Genomic DNA, 17,340 nt, shown 5'->3' with positions numbered 1-17,340 from the left:
CCCTGGCCATGCTCAGAGTCAAGTTTGAGGGCACTGAAACTTAGATGATATGGATACAGGGAGAGGAAAGATATGGCCATTTTTCCAACCTCCCTCAAATGGTTTATTAAGTAAGATCAACTATGGAGTTGAGAGGTTGTATGATTCTGGCATAACCCAAAAGCTGGCATTAAAGACAATAATTTGGAGATGGGTCAAAGACAGACTTAATGGCAAATAATAGGTGTGTTCAGCTAAAATTAATACTTTGTCCAAAAACTTTGGGAAACCCTGTTTGGACTCGCAGACTTCATGGAATTTAGTCAGCAGGAGTCAGGGAGTTATGAGCTTTCTTTCTTGGGGTTATTGTATTGTACTCTGCATTAAAAAGGGCTGAGAATCTTGGCTTAGGTTCTAGACTGGTCACCTTAGGCAATTCAGTGCAATCCATCCCATCCTTCTGTGTCTAGGGTTTTAATAAAAGTATGTATTTTTAGCTTATATGCTTCAAGTGTATATATAATTATATTATGGATGACTTTAGTGTAGTGGTAGTTATAAAGGTAAGTTGGAATAAGATACTGTAACTCTAAAGGTTTGAGAGTTGTTGATTCCTTGAGCTGAAAGAGGCAACTTTTCATCACTAATATTAGCATAAGCCCAGAGCATGACCCCGGTTGCTCATTTTTGGAAAGGGGATGAAACTACTTTTAGGTGGTAGGATTCATCTGGGGAAAAAACAAAAACAAAACCAATCATTCCTTACCTCCTCCCAAACCTCCCCCCAGGCCACCCCAGTTCTCTCTGTCCAAAACATTGCTTTTACTACCTCAGAAAATTCAATAGGTTTGAATTTATTTGGTTTTAAGAAAAACAAATTAATTTTGTTCTTATCATCTAAATAGCACCAACATACATAAACTAAAGTTAAATTATTTTTCTACTTAATATTTGTGGGTAAAATTGCAGTATTTCCAGAATCTCTCACCTGGCCTTGTGCATCTATATATCAATAGGTGTTTCCAAGGGTGGAGAAAAGTAATCCATCTCCATATTAATAGGTGTTTACAAGGATGGGGAGAAGGAGAGTACAACTGGACTGGAGAAGTTTGGTGGGGTCCCTTTTTACAGCCTGGTGGTGAGAGACACAGGCAAGCAGAAGTGGACGACTGCTTGTAGGCAATAAACGGGTTTCTCCCACTTTATTTCCTCCTTTGGCTGATTTCGGTTTCAAAGATTATTTGCCCCAGGCTGGGAGAAAGATTTCCTCCTTGGAGTTACAATATTTCAATTTAGAATTTACCTGTGTTAAAACTTTCTTAAGTGACTCTTCCTTGACTACTGCTCAGTGAATATTTCCACCTCTTAAGAGAATTTGTCAATTTCAAACTGCTTTCATGTTTCTTTGTCGGTATCACATACTTTTTGCTCCAGAATTGGCTTGAGATGTCAAGCATGAATAAAATGCCAGATGCAGCGCAGCCTCAGTAGTTAGCATTACTTGGGAAGATTGATTTGAAATAGTGAAAGATTTGAACTGAAACTACTTTGAAGAGGAAAATATTCATTGAATTATGCTTCTACACTGCACTGAGCTCTTTGGGTATTTAAAAGACAGTAAAAGGCACTAGTACCTGACTTGAAGGAATGTATAATTTATTTCAAGACGTGCTTAAGAAAAATAACAGGAAAAAGCTGTATGGCATAGCTAGAGTGGTGGAATGGACCTTAAAGTTCAGAGAAGAACAATCCCAGAAAAATGGCTTGGAAAGATGTCTTTCTTTGAGAGGGTGGGACGTGAGGTGAAATTTACAGAAAGTGAGAATTATCGGAATGAGGCACCAATGACAGCAAGGACAAGCCAGAGATCGAATGTCAGGGATGCCCAGGGGCCAAAAGAAGAGTGGTCTGATGGAAGTAGGGGTCATAATGGGGAGTAATGGGAGCCAGCAGTGGGCACATAAATAGACATGGATTAAGGAGAGGCTTGACTATCTAAATGAAGATCTTGGATGTGGTTTGTATACATCAGGAACTCAGAAATGTTTGAAAAGAAATGTTTTTCAAGATTAGAGCACTGAACATGCATGGTTATTTGACTGAAGATGGGCAGTGAGTGCCTGAAGGAAGAGCCTGCCAAGCGGCTTTTATAACTAGATAAGGTTAATCAGAAGCTAGCTCATTACTTACCTCCCACTGATGGGTTGAAATCTATTCTCTATTCATTCCTCGGTTTGTCTGCAATCTTGTTAATTCTTGCAACTGCTTCAGTAATTCCTTTTGCATGTATGGTACAAATGGAAGCTTCAGATTCTCCAGTTCAAGCGATACCAATTTCAAATTAGTAGTATATGAATCAATCAAACAGTATTTATTTTGAATAGTTACTGTTAGAACTCTGAAGAGCTAGAGAAGAGAATTAAATTCTGCATTTCCACCTTAGGCAGTCTTAATGTTAGTCACCCTGATTTCTGTTGTTATTACAGAAAATATGTAGTGTTATAGATTGAATTGTGTCCCCTCTACCTGCCTTCAAATTCATACGTTGAAGCCCTAATCCCCAGGGAGACTGTGTTTTGGAGGCAGGGCCTTTAGGGAGGTAATTATGGTTAAAGGGGGTTGTAAGGGTGGGGTCCTAATCCCGTAGGATTGGTGTCTTCATAAGAAGAGGAAGAGACGCGTGAGAGCTCTCTCCCTGTGAGCACAGCGGAAGGGCCACTGGGGACTCAGTGGGAGGGTGGCCGTCTACAAGCCAGGACAGAGGCCTCACCAGACTCTGAATTTTCTGATGCCGTGATCTTGGACTTGTAGCCTCCAGCACTGTGAGAAAATTATTTTCTGTTGTTTACGCCACCAGTTTGTGCTGCTTTGTCATGGTGGCCCTGGCAGTGGCGAGGCTAGTGGAGGTGTGGGCCAGGGGTGGCACTCCTGTAATGGGGCTCGGGGTGGGAATGCAGGCTAATATCAGTAGTCACCCTCAAAATGAAGGACACAAGGGCATGTGGGCTGTGGCTTACAGCTGCTCAATCTGCCTTGCCCGTAATTGAGTTCCAGGTGCTGGAAGTTGGTAGGGTCGCAGGTTTCTATTGGAATTGCTTTCAAGAGTGTGAGGCCCCAGGTCTTGACTTTGTCATCATTGTCTACATAAGGCTCTTAAGTGTCAGAAGGTGATTTCTTGACAATACCTTGGCTAGGACTATTGTACATTTGGTAATGGGTGAGCAATTCATGAGAAAATTTCCCTGAGGAAATTCACACTTTGGTGCAGGTGAGAGCAGTTATGTTTTTTAAAACAGAGTATTGATTCACAGGCTCTGACTGAAGTTGGTGAGTGACTGATGTCTTGACAATAACAGGGACTGACACATCTATTTGTGTAGCGAGTAGATTGTTTTTTGGTTGCTGGGCATTATTTGATGATATGCCAGCAAGCTTTCTCCTGATCAAACTGCATTGCAATTTGTGTTTGTATAACAATTTCCAGCAGAATCAATAAGACTCTTTCAGATTTTCCATTCCCTTAAAAATCAGTTTGTGGGCTTCTAAGGTTAAAGCTGGTTGGCCAGAAACTATTTTGTGCCACAGGATACCTAATAATAATATTGCCTCCCTCTCTGCTCTCGCCACTTCCCTCTCTTTCTTTTAAAATGCTACCTGTTTTTGATCTCTTTACCATAGGATAATAAGTCTATTAATTCAAGCAGAGCCTATTAAGATGCCTTGCTTTTAGGTTTAATATTTTTTAATTTCAATAGGGTAGTTACTGTAGTTTCAAATCAGTTCTGGTCATTTGGAATAGAAGCAATTTGGCCTCTCCTGGTACAACCATCATCTGGAACTGGTGCCCTCTGTGGTGCTTGTACCCAGATGCTGGTTCTTTCTCTGATGGAGCTTTTCATGTTTCGGCAGACACCCCTCCCTGTCCCTGGCTGAGAACCTCCAGCCCCTCCCTGACGCTGCTTTCTGTCCACTGGCTAACCCCACCCAGTGCCTGCTCCTGTCCGCACAGTCCTCTGGGGCAGGGGCGCTTAGAGGCCACGCAGGCCTCACTGTCTTCTGCTTGGCCCGCTGTGCGTCCACTGCAGCTTTCTCACATCCCAGCCTTCTCTTCTTGCCCCTGGAGTCAAAAGCAGCTCCAGTCAGCTTCTCACCTTAAGACTGTCCAGATAAGAGCGGGCCTCAGTATCTACCCTCTCCAACCCCCGAGGACACAGGCTCAGCTCTCTCCCATGGCCACCCTTATCCGCTGCTCAGTAAACCTCTCCCTGGGGCACCTCTCCACACTGTCTATCCTTTATCCTCCCAGCAAACACCACCATTCTGTCTGAGTGGTCCTCTGAAGCCCTGTAAGGCTAGTGGTGGGGGCCAGGTGGGGGCGCTCCTCTAGAGGGGGTTGGGATAGGGACGGAGAACACTGACAGTTCTGTTCAAAGAACTCATCAGTAACCTTAAATAATGTCTTAGGTTTCTTTCCTATATCCTGGGGACTGGTGATTTATGTTAAGATTGTGGATTTCATATTTTGGATGCTTCTTAGTTAGTCCTGTATGCTTATTTGGCATTTCTCTTTAGAGTGTGAACAGTTAAGCGTGGATATTAATATACAATATGCTATTTTAGGCATCCATTTTATTATGAGAGCTTTTTATTGGTCACATACATGAAGCACCAAACTACAAGGGATCACATTAGAGAGTAGAACTGAGCAAAGCATCTGTATCAAGAGTGCAGCATTTGATGCTGGGTTTGCTAAGTGTCACATCTAAGAGTAATGTGACTGTTAGTTGGGTTTACAATTAAATATATATATAAATGAATGAATGCACCACAATTCTGTTAAAAGCTGTGAAACTTTGGTACAATAGTAGCAGGTATCTTTTTATTCTTTTAAAATAAGTTTTTATTTTAGAATAGTTTTCGATTCACAAGAGTTGCAAAGATAATATAGTTCCTGCACACTCTGTAGCCAGTTTCTTCTCTCGCTAACATTTTATATTAGTTTGATACATTTGTCATAACTAATGTATATGTTGTATATATTACTAATGATACATTTTTCTTAACTACAGTCAATGCTTCATTCAGATGTCTGTGGTTTTTAACCTAATGTCCTTTTTTCTGACCCAGGTTCCCATCCAGGATGCCACATTACATTTAGTAGTTACGTCTCCCTAGCTCCTGTACTGTGACTGGCTTTCAGACTTTGTTTTGATGACCCTGGCAGGTTGGAAGAATGTTGCTCAGCTGTTTTGTAGGGTGTTACTGAATTTGGACTGCTAATTAGACTAGGGATATGGGTTTTTGGAAGGACGACCACAGGAATAAACTGTCAGTCTCATCACACCCTACTAAGGACAAATGCCATCATCAAGACTTGTCATTGTTGATATTAACCTCGATCACCTGGCTGAGGCAGCCTTTGTCAAGTTTCTCCACTGGTACAACTACCCTTTTGTCCCACTTTCCATACTCTGAGTCTTTGAAGGGAGTTTACTGTGCACAGCCTACACTTAAGTGATGGGGAGTTATGCTTTATGTCTGTGAAGGGGCATTATCTACACAGATTGTTTAGAATTCTATATGCTAACTTTTCTATTCTACCTCATTTATTTGTTCAATAATTTATTTATATCATTATGGAGTCATGGATATTTATCTTATACTTTGGGCTATAACCCAACACTACATGATTTATTTTCTTGCTAAAACTGTTCCAGCTTTGACCATCGGGAGCTCTGTCAGTGGGCTCCTGTGTGCCTTTGACAGAGTCCCATCTTTGGGTTTTTTGAGCAAATCCTTGCTTTCTGGAATTCCAAGATGCTTTAGGCTCATTTTATGTTTCTTTCCCCAGCCCTAGAATCAGCCATTTCGCTCAGCAGCCCCAGTCCCTTTTAGTGGAGAACGGCAATTGCAAACCACGATCTGGGTATCCAGTGTGAACATTGCTACTGGGGACAAGTTGTATTTTTAAGCTTGGGAATTTCTGTGGTTTCAGGAAAGAAGTAAACAGTTGTGGTTGTTGTGCATGTGGGTCTGTCTGTGTGGATCAGAAGTTTCCAGCAACACTGGCACCTGGAGACCACACCCGAGAGATGTTTTTTGTTTTATAGGTTAAAGACCTTTAAGGCATTTAGAATAGACTTCCTGGAATAGGGGTGGAGATTTGTTTTGAGGAGAACTTGGACATGTTCCAGCCTTCAAGAGCTTAATTTCCTGAGACTGGGAGGCATGAGGTGGCTGTTTCCATGAGTGCTGGAGTCCTGGGTCCCACTTGTGTGTAGCACCCGAGAGCAGGCAGGACCTGGATGGTCCCTTTAAAGCGTGGGGGTCTTGGGTGTCTCAGAAGTCCCACAGCAGAGTCAGGCACCAGGGACACAGAGTGACAGTGAGCAAGACAGCATCAGTGGTCCGCCTAGCCTGGGAAAGGAGAATGGCCTGAAAATGGGGCTCGCCCTCGTGTGTTCCTGGAGAGCAGAGCCTTGGTTTCACCTATGATCTTCTGTGTGTTCATTTCTAACAGCAATATTTATTTCTTCTTAAAAAGTAAAAACCAGTCAGCCTAAAGTCTAGGAAGTGTGTTTATATATACCTTTGTTTCAAGTTCTTGTTTTTTATGTGCCTTTTTTTGGGAAATGTACCTAGCCAGCATCTGAAGCACGGATGAATGTCATTGCCAGAGCTCTCCTACGTCTGGCAGAGTAGGACAACGTCAGGAGTTTGGGGTAGCAAGAGAAATTAAAATCGAGTGGAATAATGTTCTGGTTACTATTGCTGCATAAGAAATTATCACAAAATGTAGTGGTTCAGAACAGCCATTTTATTCACTCACAGTTGTGTGGACAAATGCTTCAAGAAGGACCTGTGTAGGCAGCCTGACGCATGTGTGGTCAGATGTCCCTGGGGCTGCGGTCCTCTGAACACTCAAGTCCGTGATGAGCAGCGGCTCACTCTCCCGGCGGCTGACGCTGGCTGTCAGTCGGGGCGCTTCCCGGGTCTGTCCTGCGGAGCCCTGGCCCTTGAACTCTCCAGCGTGGTGGGCTTGGGAGAGGTGCATTTTTCACTCCTGGTGGCTGGCTTCCTCCAGGAAGAGGATCAGTAGAAAACTGCTATTTTTTTTTTTTCTGATGTGGCTGAGGAAGTCAGAGTAAATTTTGTCTTACTCTGTTGGTCTAGGCAGTCACAGACGCATCCGGATTCAAAGAAAAAGGACATATACCCTTCCTCAAGATGGGAGTAGTATCATAGTTTGGGGACTAATTCTTAAAATTGCCACAAGTGATAAGCCTTTTCAAGTTTAAATATGTTTCTTACCCTAGTCTATGTTAAGTGTGTCTCTCATTTGAATGTCATAGAACAATTTTTACTTGTCTCATCTCTTTGAAGCATGGGCTGATGATCAGGATGAGTCTTAGAGATACAGCCTGGCCATTGTAACTCAGGGGGTGTGCGCAAGCTGTGGAAATGCATGAGGCACGGTGCAGAAGAGCATGGGCTTCCGTAAACCCCAGCACTGCTGCTTACTAGCTACGTGACTGTGAGCAAGCTATTTCATTTTATGAGTTGACATTTTCTTATCTATAAAATTACAATTATAGCCTTCACTCATTAATTTATTCATGCAATTATTGAGCATCTATTTTGCACTGAATTATGGCATTGTAGTGAGAATTATGCATGAGAAGCACTTGTCACAGTGCCTGGAACATGGTTAGGACTCAATAAATGTTACTATTACTATGATAAGTAGTAGCAGTAATACTTGAGCAACGTGATGTAATGAGGAGGTAGATGAACCTGTGATCCCACCTGAAACCCACCCACAGACCAGAGGAACCAACATAGTAGTCAACATGAACTGCAGAGTTGTTCCCAAGGTTGATGAGAATTCATGTTCAAGGACGGAACAAGTTCAGGTAGAGTCAAGCAACTATCAGAACTTCAGCTTCCTTGGGCAGATTTGGGGGAGCTCAACCTGTGGGTACAGCACTGGAGCAGGGGATCCCGAATCACACCCGGGCATGAGGTCTTGCTCTCTGAGGCCCATTAGGCATCTATTGGTGTTATGGGCTGGTTTGTCCCCTGCCATGTTTCATAGGTTGAAGCCCTTACTCACAGCACCTCAGAATGAGACTCTATTTGATAACAGAGGGCCTTTAAAGAGATGATTATGTTAAAATGAACCAGTTTTGGTGGGTCCTAATCCAATTTGACTGGTATCTTTTTAAGAAGAGGAAGAGAAAATCTGGGCACCCAGAGACACCAGGCCAAAGACCATGTAGGGGCACAGCAAGAAGTCAGCTCTTCTCGAGCTATGAGAGGCTTTGGGAGAAGCCAAGCCTGCCGGCACCTTGACCTCAGACTTCCAGCCTCCAGAACTGTGAGGAAATATTTCTGTGGTTTAAACCACCCAGTTAGTGTTATGGCAGCCATAGAAACTAATACAGATGTTGTGCTGGGATGTGGGGGACGGTGGAATAAGGGAGGCAGGCAGGAGCCAAAAGAGGAGGCCAGGACTAGTTTCTGGGGTCCACAGGGCAAGAAGAAAGATAATACAGGGAGCACAGGCTTCCGGTCTGACCCCCTGCAAAGATGACCTGGGGGGCGACATGGGACCCTTAGGGTATGAGCAGTACTGGATGGTGGGCCTCACAATGGTTGTTTGGGAGGTAGGGTCAGCTGGGCCCTCATGTGGGAAATGTGTGGGTACACTTACAAGGGGGAGGGGAAGGTAGAGACTCCAGAGATGGCGGCGGTGGTGTGAGCAATCATGTGGGACATCAGTGATCTGATTGGTTATGGCAGGAGGCTGACCACCATTTGGTTTATTTTAGGGGTTGTGATTTTAATTTGGGTCAACAGTATGATTTTATGCTGTGCAGTATGTGCTTATGTGCATATGAATGCATGTGTGTTTGTGTAAAACTATATATGAACCAGGATTATATTTTAGTTTATTTTAGTCTTCAGGTTGAGTGGTTAGTGCATTTACTCATATTTTTCTGTTACCTGCACTTCTAAAGATGGCATCTTTCAATATTTGATCATTTTAACAGTTCTGTTTTCCTGTGTCAAATCAGTAACATCGTTTAATAGACTGTCCTTATAGAAACTGGGGGGAGTTGGAAAATTGTAAGTCAAGAATGAAATTCACAGTCTAGTTATCATATTTTGTAGATCAAATATTAGGAGAAACTCGTTGAGGCCATAATTGCTTAGCATCCCAAACATAAACCCCAGAAATGATTTGTTTTGGGTTTATTTTATTGCCTAAATATTTTTAATGCATTTTTGTATTTTGTATATTCCTCTATTACTTTATTGACTCATTTTATCCTCAGAGTCAACTTTTCTTGTGGTCAGGCATAGTATGAAGTACATGAGGAGGCCACGCAGAAAAAATTCATATTGTACATTGGATAATAACATTATGGCCAGTAGAGGGCATCAAGGAATTGTCACAAGTGCAGGTTTTGATAAGACAAAAATATTAGCATTTTAATCACAGAACAATTTCAGCCAAAGCATCTGCGCTAAAATGATTCCATGATGTAAAATGTAAAGCATAATTCTTACATTACTGAGTGACAGTTTTGGGTTTTGGTCACTATAGACATGCTTTTCTTATGCATTTGAAATAAGAGTAGCTCTTATTTATGTTGAAATGAGAATTGTTGAATTTTGACAGTGTTATAGCTATAAAATGTTAAATTTCAAAATAAAGAGTATGAGTTCTCACTTTGAAATCTCTACACACTTTGTTTTTGTGCTTCACTTACTCATCTTTTCAGTGTGGTAAACTGAGGAAATATGCTCCAAGGCCTTTTGGAGTTCTAGCATAATGTGATGGAGTCTTTACTCATCTTCTGGGAACACCCTGGCCCACAGGAGGATTCAGATGCATTCTATCAGCCACTGGAGGGCTCCCTCGATCAAATCAGAACTTGCATTAAAAGTACCATGCGGTTTCTGGACATGGTGTGTCTGATTTCTCAGCATTATTTATCAAAACAGAATCCTTACTGCATGCATTATCAGAGGCTGTTTTAGAGATTTTCTGATTTCACTTCCCATCCCTTCAGTTCCTCCCTCCCTTGCTGGCTTTGTAGTTCACCAAAGCACCTTTTTGAGTATTATGTCATTTAACTGGTCACAAAACCCTGGAGAATGAATATGTTTCCCCATAGTTTTATGGATGGAGAAACTTGGGCTCCAGAGGTTAAACAACTTTTCCTGATGTCACTCAATAATTTTGGGATGGAAACATAAAGCCAGGTTGTCTTACCCCATGTTTAGTATTCTTTTCAATTTAGCAGAGTCAGTCCCAACTTAATTCCAAATATGTTGCTTGGTAGAAGGAATTTATTAAACTGCAATAATGCGGTGAAACATTTTCAAGGATGGTAAGATTTTAGAGGTGGAAGGCATTAGGTATTCTAATTCCTCTGTCAGCAGAAATGCTTGTGGCTTCCCCCTACCGCCAACTCCCATCATGCCTCTCGCGCTGGTCTCATCAGCTCAGGCTCCTTCAGAGAGTGGAGGATATGGCCACTGAGTTCCCATTTTTACAATGCCCAGGGACCATGCATTAACCCCAGGAAAGGACTTTAATTTGCCACCCTGGAGCTAAGAAATGAGGTATGGTTAGAGGGCAAGGGCCGGGGCTGGGGTGGGAAGGGGTTCTCCAAGCTGAAGGAGCTGTTTCCAAAGGAAAGAGAAGTGGAATGGTTTCTGAGCAGGGCTGTCCAGGGTGGGACCCTCAGGAAAGATCCGTGGGCAGTATTGGGAGGACCTTGGCATCCCATGGTTGTCAAAGGAGGAAAGAACCCAGAAAACACACTTCTCAGATCTAATGGCCCTTACCGGGGACCAGGCCGTAAATACACCAAGCACTAGCATGGAAAGGCCTAAAGAGTCTAAATGGTGTTAAGCGTCGATCTTCAGAAGTATCCTGTAAGATACTTTTTGGTTACCAATATAACATCAGCCAGGAAGTGCAAAACTATGATTCTTGGAGTTTCTGGACAGGTATGATGGACCTCCTCACCTGCGCTTCCCCTCTGGATTGAGACTTTTACCAGGACACATAGAGCTGAGAACTACAGCATCTTGGAGGGTAACAGGCTCATGGCATTAATGTCTTGTAGATTTTTGGAAGCTAGGTAAGCTGCTTTTCAGGATGCTGACTTGGTTACACATTTAAATATCTTCTGTTAATGGTATAAATATATATCTTGGAACTTAAGCACACATTTTAGATTTTTTTTTTATACTGCATTAAAATGCCAAGTAAAGAGCATTTCCTTAGGGCAGAGTCTACCATTGACGTCTCCTGGTGGGCTGCTTTATGTCACTGGGCCCTGATGTTGCATCTGCTGGGACTCTGGCTCCGCCATGTCCAATACAGCCAGGCCTGAAACAGACTGAATCAACAGGAGCAACTTCCCTCCTGTTCTCATTTTCTTTCCATTTCTCTTGGCCTTCAATTTCCTTCAGAAAAACCAAGTGCCCCAGCCTTTACATGGTCTCAAGACCTGCATAACTTGAATTCTCCTAACTCAGGCACATTCTTTAATGTTGCCCAAAGAGGATCTTTAAGATCTAGAGATTTTACTAGTTCAACAAAAGGATTAGTTGACAATATATGAACCTGTAGGATAAAGTGTGTTAATTTATAGAATAGCTAACTTAAGCACAAATGGGTACAGAAAATTATTTTAAAAGTACTCATATGGCTTAATTTGGGGCCAGGAATTAAATATGAATCCTGCTATGCTGTGCTATGGGCAAAAAATAAAACAAAATAAGACAAAACAAAAGTCTGAGTGATGAGGTAAGTGCTCTGTCCTGGCCCTTGGTCTCTAAACTTTCGTTGTGCTTTAACACAGTGTATTGAAAATGCTACTTAAATTCTCTCTCTCTTCCACTGGTTTGAAATTTCTGTTAGGAAAGGAATCTATATGGCCTAGTTCACCATTGAATATCTAGGACCTAGCATAATTTCTGGCATATAGGTGCTCAGTAAGTGTTTGTTGAATGATACATGAGTGGATATTTGCTGGAGTAAGGGTTGTTTGCTTAACCTGGTTGTTAAGTAACCAGTGTGTTTAAAAGGGCTCAATGAAAGAGTAGTGCTAACAGTGGAGACAAATGAGGTGTGTACTGAGCACCTCTGATCCTACTGTTATTTCCTAGAAGAGATTTTCTGCCCAGTTGACTGTGATCAGCCAAGGGTAGGCAATCTCCAAACGAGGGAAAAGGACTGGTCTATGTGGTGAAGAAGGTGACTCTTGCTCCATTTTACCATATCTTCAAATTGTGAGATTATGAGTAATTGCTGGGGCAATTACTACATGTTCTCTTTGGCAGTCTGGAACTTTGCTCTTTTTCAATTTAAAAAGGTCATCTTCCAGTTAAATCTACTGGTTCGTCTGTCCTCCAGTGTTATCTGTGAAATGTCTCTGACCTCCTCCCACCCTCTCCTTTGCTTTCCAAGACTCCCCTTGTCACCGTCTGCTCTAGTCCAACACCGGTCCACCTGCGTTTCATTCTTCCATCCTCTTTCACTCAAGGATGCTTTCAAAAATTCAGGTCTCTCATGTTCTCCTTTGGTTAAAAACCAGGGGTAATTTTTTGCCGCTTGCAGGATAAGATCCAACGTGGTTAGTGAGGCATTTGAGGCCCTTTATGGACACACCTCCTCTCCTGCCGTTACTCTCCTACCCCACTGCAGGCCACTTCTCATTTGCTGAATTCCATTTGGATCTCTGCATCTCCATGCTTTTCCTCATGTTGTTTATCTGAATAAGTTGACAGCCTAGTGAACTCTTATGTCATGTTCCAGTGGAAATGTGAAGGCTCCTCTCCCCTACCTCCCACAGAACTGTTTATTTCTTCTTCTGTGCCCAGGCAGCACATTGCACATATCTCTATTATGCACTTTATCACACTCTATTGCAACCATTTACTTGTTTACTTGACTTTCTCTTCCAATAGACCATATTATCCTTAAGGGCTGGGGCTGTGTGTCATTTATAGCACAATGTGTTGCAAAGTTTGACACACAGATGTTAACAAATCCTTTTTGATTAAATGAACTTTACTTTACCTTCAAATTATTATTTAATATGAAGGATATATGAACCTATGGGATAAAGTGTGCTTATTTATAGAGTAATTATAAATGCACACAGAAAATGATTTTAAAAGTATTGGTATAACTAATTTGGGGCCAGGTATTAAACACTAATCCCTCTACACTGTGCTGTGGGCCGAAACTAAAACAAAACAAAACAAAAGCCTGAGAGACAAGACTAAATCCACCCCTGCCACCCTCGCCCCCCACAATCCTCCTGGATTTTGGTAATTTCTTCTGGTTATTTTTATTAACAAAGGACTTATGTCACTGGACATATCCCCATTTGCTAGAGTATATTCAGATCTACAACATTTTTATAAGATTCAAGGAAGTGACCCTACCCCCTAGGATGCTTGTAACTCAGCTATGAATATAGTAGTTGTTAACGTTAGGGCTCACTCCCAGAGCATTCAGAACACCCCCTTAGAATGCAAGAGGAACTGGCAAAGCCTGGTCCACCAACCCTTTAAAGTTACCCACTTGTGCTTGTCATGGACTGAATATTGTGTCTCCCACAAATTCATATATCAAAACCTCCTCCCCTCAATGCAGTGGGACCTTTGGGAAGGTAACTAGGATTGGCGAAGTCGTGAGGGTGGAGCCCTCATGAATGGGATTAACGTCCTTGTAAGAGTCCTGGGAGAGCCTGCTTCCTGTCTCTGGGCTCTGCTGTGTGAGGAGGACACAGGAGAAGCCAGCAGTGTGCAGCCCAGGAGAGGCTCCTCACCAGAACCTCCCTGTGCTGGCCCCCTGATCTCAGCTTCCAGCCTCCAGAACTGTGAAAAATAAGTGTCTGTTGCTTATAGGCCAACTGGCCTATGGGCTTTTGTTATAGCAGCCTGAGTGGACTAAGAGTGCTTTGATTTCTGCTCGCTGCCCTTCCTACTCCTTCCCACTCCCAAGGCCAAGAATGAAGGAAATCAAAATCAGTTGCTCCTTAGGCAAAGGTCACTTTTTCCTAGGAACAAAAGCAAAAAACAAGTAACAACAACTTAAAAAATAAAAACACAATATGATGAATAGAATTGAAATCCATGGAGTAAAAACTAAATGGAGAAATTCAATTTCATGAAGAAAACAGAATGGTATCAGGCAGTTATGGAAACTGTGTACATTTCCACACAAGAAAGTTCAGTGGAAATGAAAAGATTTGAATCTGGTCCGGCTGCACTTACTCTCCTATTGGAGCCGATGTGCTGCACAGAAGCTTAAGGCTCAGAGACCCAGGAGCTCAGTGTGTTATGGCTCCGTGGGTTGAAGGAAGATCACAGTGCAGGTTCTGGTGGTCGACTGTAATGGTAACTGTTGCAGTAAGACAGAAAGAGTCTCAGGAATATTCTCACAGCTAAACCTCAAGGAACTGGAGCATAGGCTGGGAACTGGGAGGCACTGGGAATGTAAAAAGCAACTCTAAAGGGCAGGCAACATTGTTCTTTCCTCAGCAGCAGGAATTGAGCCTCCTTCTTGTGCTTTGCCCTGGATGCCAGTTGGCTGTTTTGTTTCAGCTTTACTTAACTTTCTACTTCTGCTTCCACTGATAAAGGAATGTCTTTTCATGATTTGCTCATTCAAATTCTTGAGAGGTAAGAATGTCATCATTGGAACTAATCACCTACTGTTTGTGGGGAGCACCTCATGGCACAGAACCAGCCTATAGATCTGTTCTTGGGCCAGGTGCCCACCTGCCCCAACCAGGTAGCTGCTCCTAGGGGAGTGGGGGTGGTGTGTCACATGAAGCCACATGGTGGATTATGCTTAAAGAACACCTGGAGCTGCTTTTCTCAGCAGAGGCCATGTCTTGTAATGCATTTAGTTGTTCGTGGGCAAGGCAGGCATTCTTACATGAGATCTCTTTGGTACAGAAACTCTGATCCTGATTTCTCCTGTGTTACCAATGAGGCTGATATCTTCATCCCCTCCTATTCCAATTTGTGTGGTTTCCAACAATCATACATGACATAACATGTATATACAAAGTACCCTGCCGTTACATTTCTAAACTTGTGGAAATAGTTCTACTCATAACCATTCAACCAATGACACTTGCCTGTATCAAAGTTGCCTTTGCTTTTCTTCCTGGGGCTGAGGGTATTAATTTTGTTTCTATGTGTGTGCATGTGTGACTAGAAAGGGAAGTTTTAGTTTTTTGCTAGGGAGAACCGATAAATAAGAAGTGAACAGGTAAGGTTGCCAGGTAAGCTGCATGCTACCTCAACAGTTTTATAGCCTATGTCAATACGTATTTACATTATGGTTGTTCTTACTGTTCTCCATAAAATGCCACTTCTCTATCCCTCCCCACAAAGGACAGGAAGACAGGATGGCTGATGGTGTAGCTTACAGCCTCAGCATTTATACATAACTGCTTCATATCTCTGTGTATTTTATTAGCATCTTTCTTACTGACTGACATATGTACTCTTGTTATATTGCCAAGTTGCTCTCCTTTGCCATCCAGATTCTAATTCAGTCCTGATTATTCAATTGAGTAACTGATTTTTCCATTTGCCAATCCCTTCGTGAGTGCTTAGCCACAAGCCAGAAACACTTGGGGTCACTGGTCTGCTTGTTAGACTAGTTATCAGTCTAAAGATTCCTCAGAGATCTATTTCCATCCTCACTCCTTTGGATGTCTTCGTGAATTAATTTCTCTTAAATCATTCCTTGATGTATGACTGTTTGATAACATATAAACTAGAAAAACATGTCCACGAACTTATTTCTTGTATCCATGTTGTTTATACATTTTCTCTGAAGAGCCAGCCATCCTCCTCTCCTCTTCAGATTCTGGTGTCACATCATTTTCCGTACGATTCAGATGTGCAAAATGTGCTCCCCTTTCCCCTTTCTCCCTCACTCCCTGAAGCAAAGACAGTGTTTATAATCCCCTCTAAAGTGCAGTTTCAGCCCAAAATAAAATAAATATAATCAATTGTCTATGGATCTGCTCTTAAGATCTGGGTCTCATGGTTTTCCACCTTGATTATCTGCCCTCTTTTCTCTTCTTACCCTTACAGAGATCCCACTGCCTGGTATGATGTCAGAGTCCTGGCAGACGCTCACTTGGTGTTTGTGGACCCAGAACCACTGCCAATATTATCTCCCCACCTCCGCTCTTTCCATTGCTATGTTCTTGCTTTCTTCATATCATTGCTCTCATACCTCTTTTTCTTTTTTTATTAAAAGTGTTCATACTCTACACAAACTCATAGCAGATGGTCAATCATCATTTTTTTATTTAAAACTGGCTAGTATTATCTCCCAACTCCTGTTATTTCTTTTGTGTCATCACTGTCCTGATGCCTTATATGTATTTTTTTTAATTTAAATATTTCACAACTCCATTTTCATATGAAAAGGTGCCCTTTTTACCCACAACATAGTTCCCCATCTAAATTTCTTGAGGTCTCTAATTAATGTGTTCACTTCAATTAAATCCCACAGACACGTAAACGATATAAATTGAAAGCCACTATGCATTCCCCTGTGTGCTGCTCCGTGCTGGGAGCACCCAGAGGGCCCACAGATCACTTCCCTGAATCAATTCTTTCCTCAGAGAGCTCTCTCTCTTCCGTTCTCAAGGAAATCATTTCAAACTACTTTCACGGCGAGGCTGAAACCTGCTGTGTTTTCTCCAGGTAGGGTTTGTGGGAAGAGAGGAGGGCCCCTGTATAATTTAAGGGTCCCAGGAACACCCAATGCCTTCCTTCCTAACATTTGAAATATCGCTTCCTTTTATTGACAGGTGTCTGAGATTCCCTTTGAATTCTAAGTCCAAAGTGACATAGGTGAGATTATTTTTGGTCTTTGAAAGCCTATCTGTCAAATAAGGATCTTCTGAAGCACTACTACCTCCTGTTTGCTAATAGGCATTTTATTGGTTCCCTTTTCTTAATGATCTTTGCCAATGTCATGGCAAACTATTTAACCAGTGTGATGTTTGTATTTGTTGGCCTGACCCTCACTTTGATCCTGGGCAGATTCAAATTGGCCTTGAGTCTTTGAAACCGTCCATTCCTTGCAATAACATTTCATAAACAGCACTTTCACCATGCCTAGTCTTTAAATTCTCAGATGATCTCTGGCCAGTGATGAGTTGACATTAGGCTTCTGGGCTGTCCATGTTGAAGCTGATACTCTGAGTTTCTCAGTAGGTGGTGATGTTGGTATTTTGGGTTGGGTAATTCTTTATGGAGTGGGACTGCTTTTTTTTTAATTGCAGGATT

This window comes from Manis pentadactyla, chromosome 12, assembly GCF_030020395.1.
Source record: "Manis pentadactyla isolate mManPen7 chromosome 12, mManPen7.hap1, whole genome shotgun sequence".
Classification (NCBI taxonomy): domain Eukaryota; kingdom Metazoa; phylum Chordata; class Mammalia; order Pholidota; family Manidae; genus Manis; species Manis pentadactyla.
The sequence above is the reverse complement of the archived record's forward strand: the minus strand, read 5'-3'. Positions refer to the sequence as shown.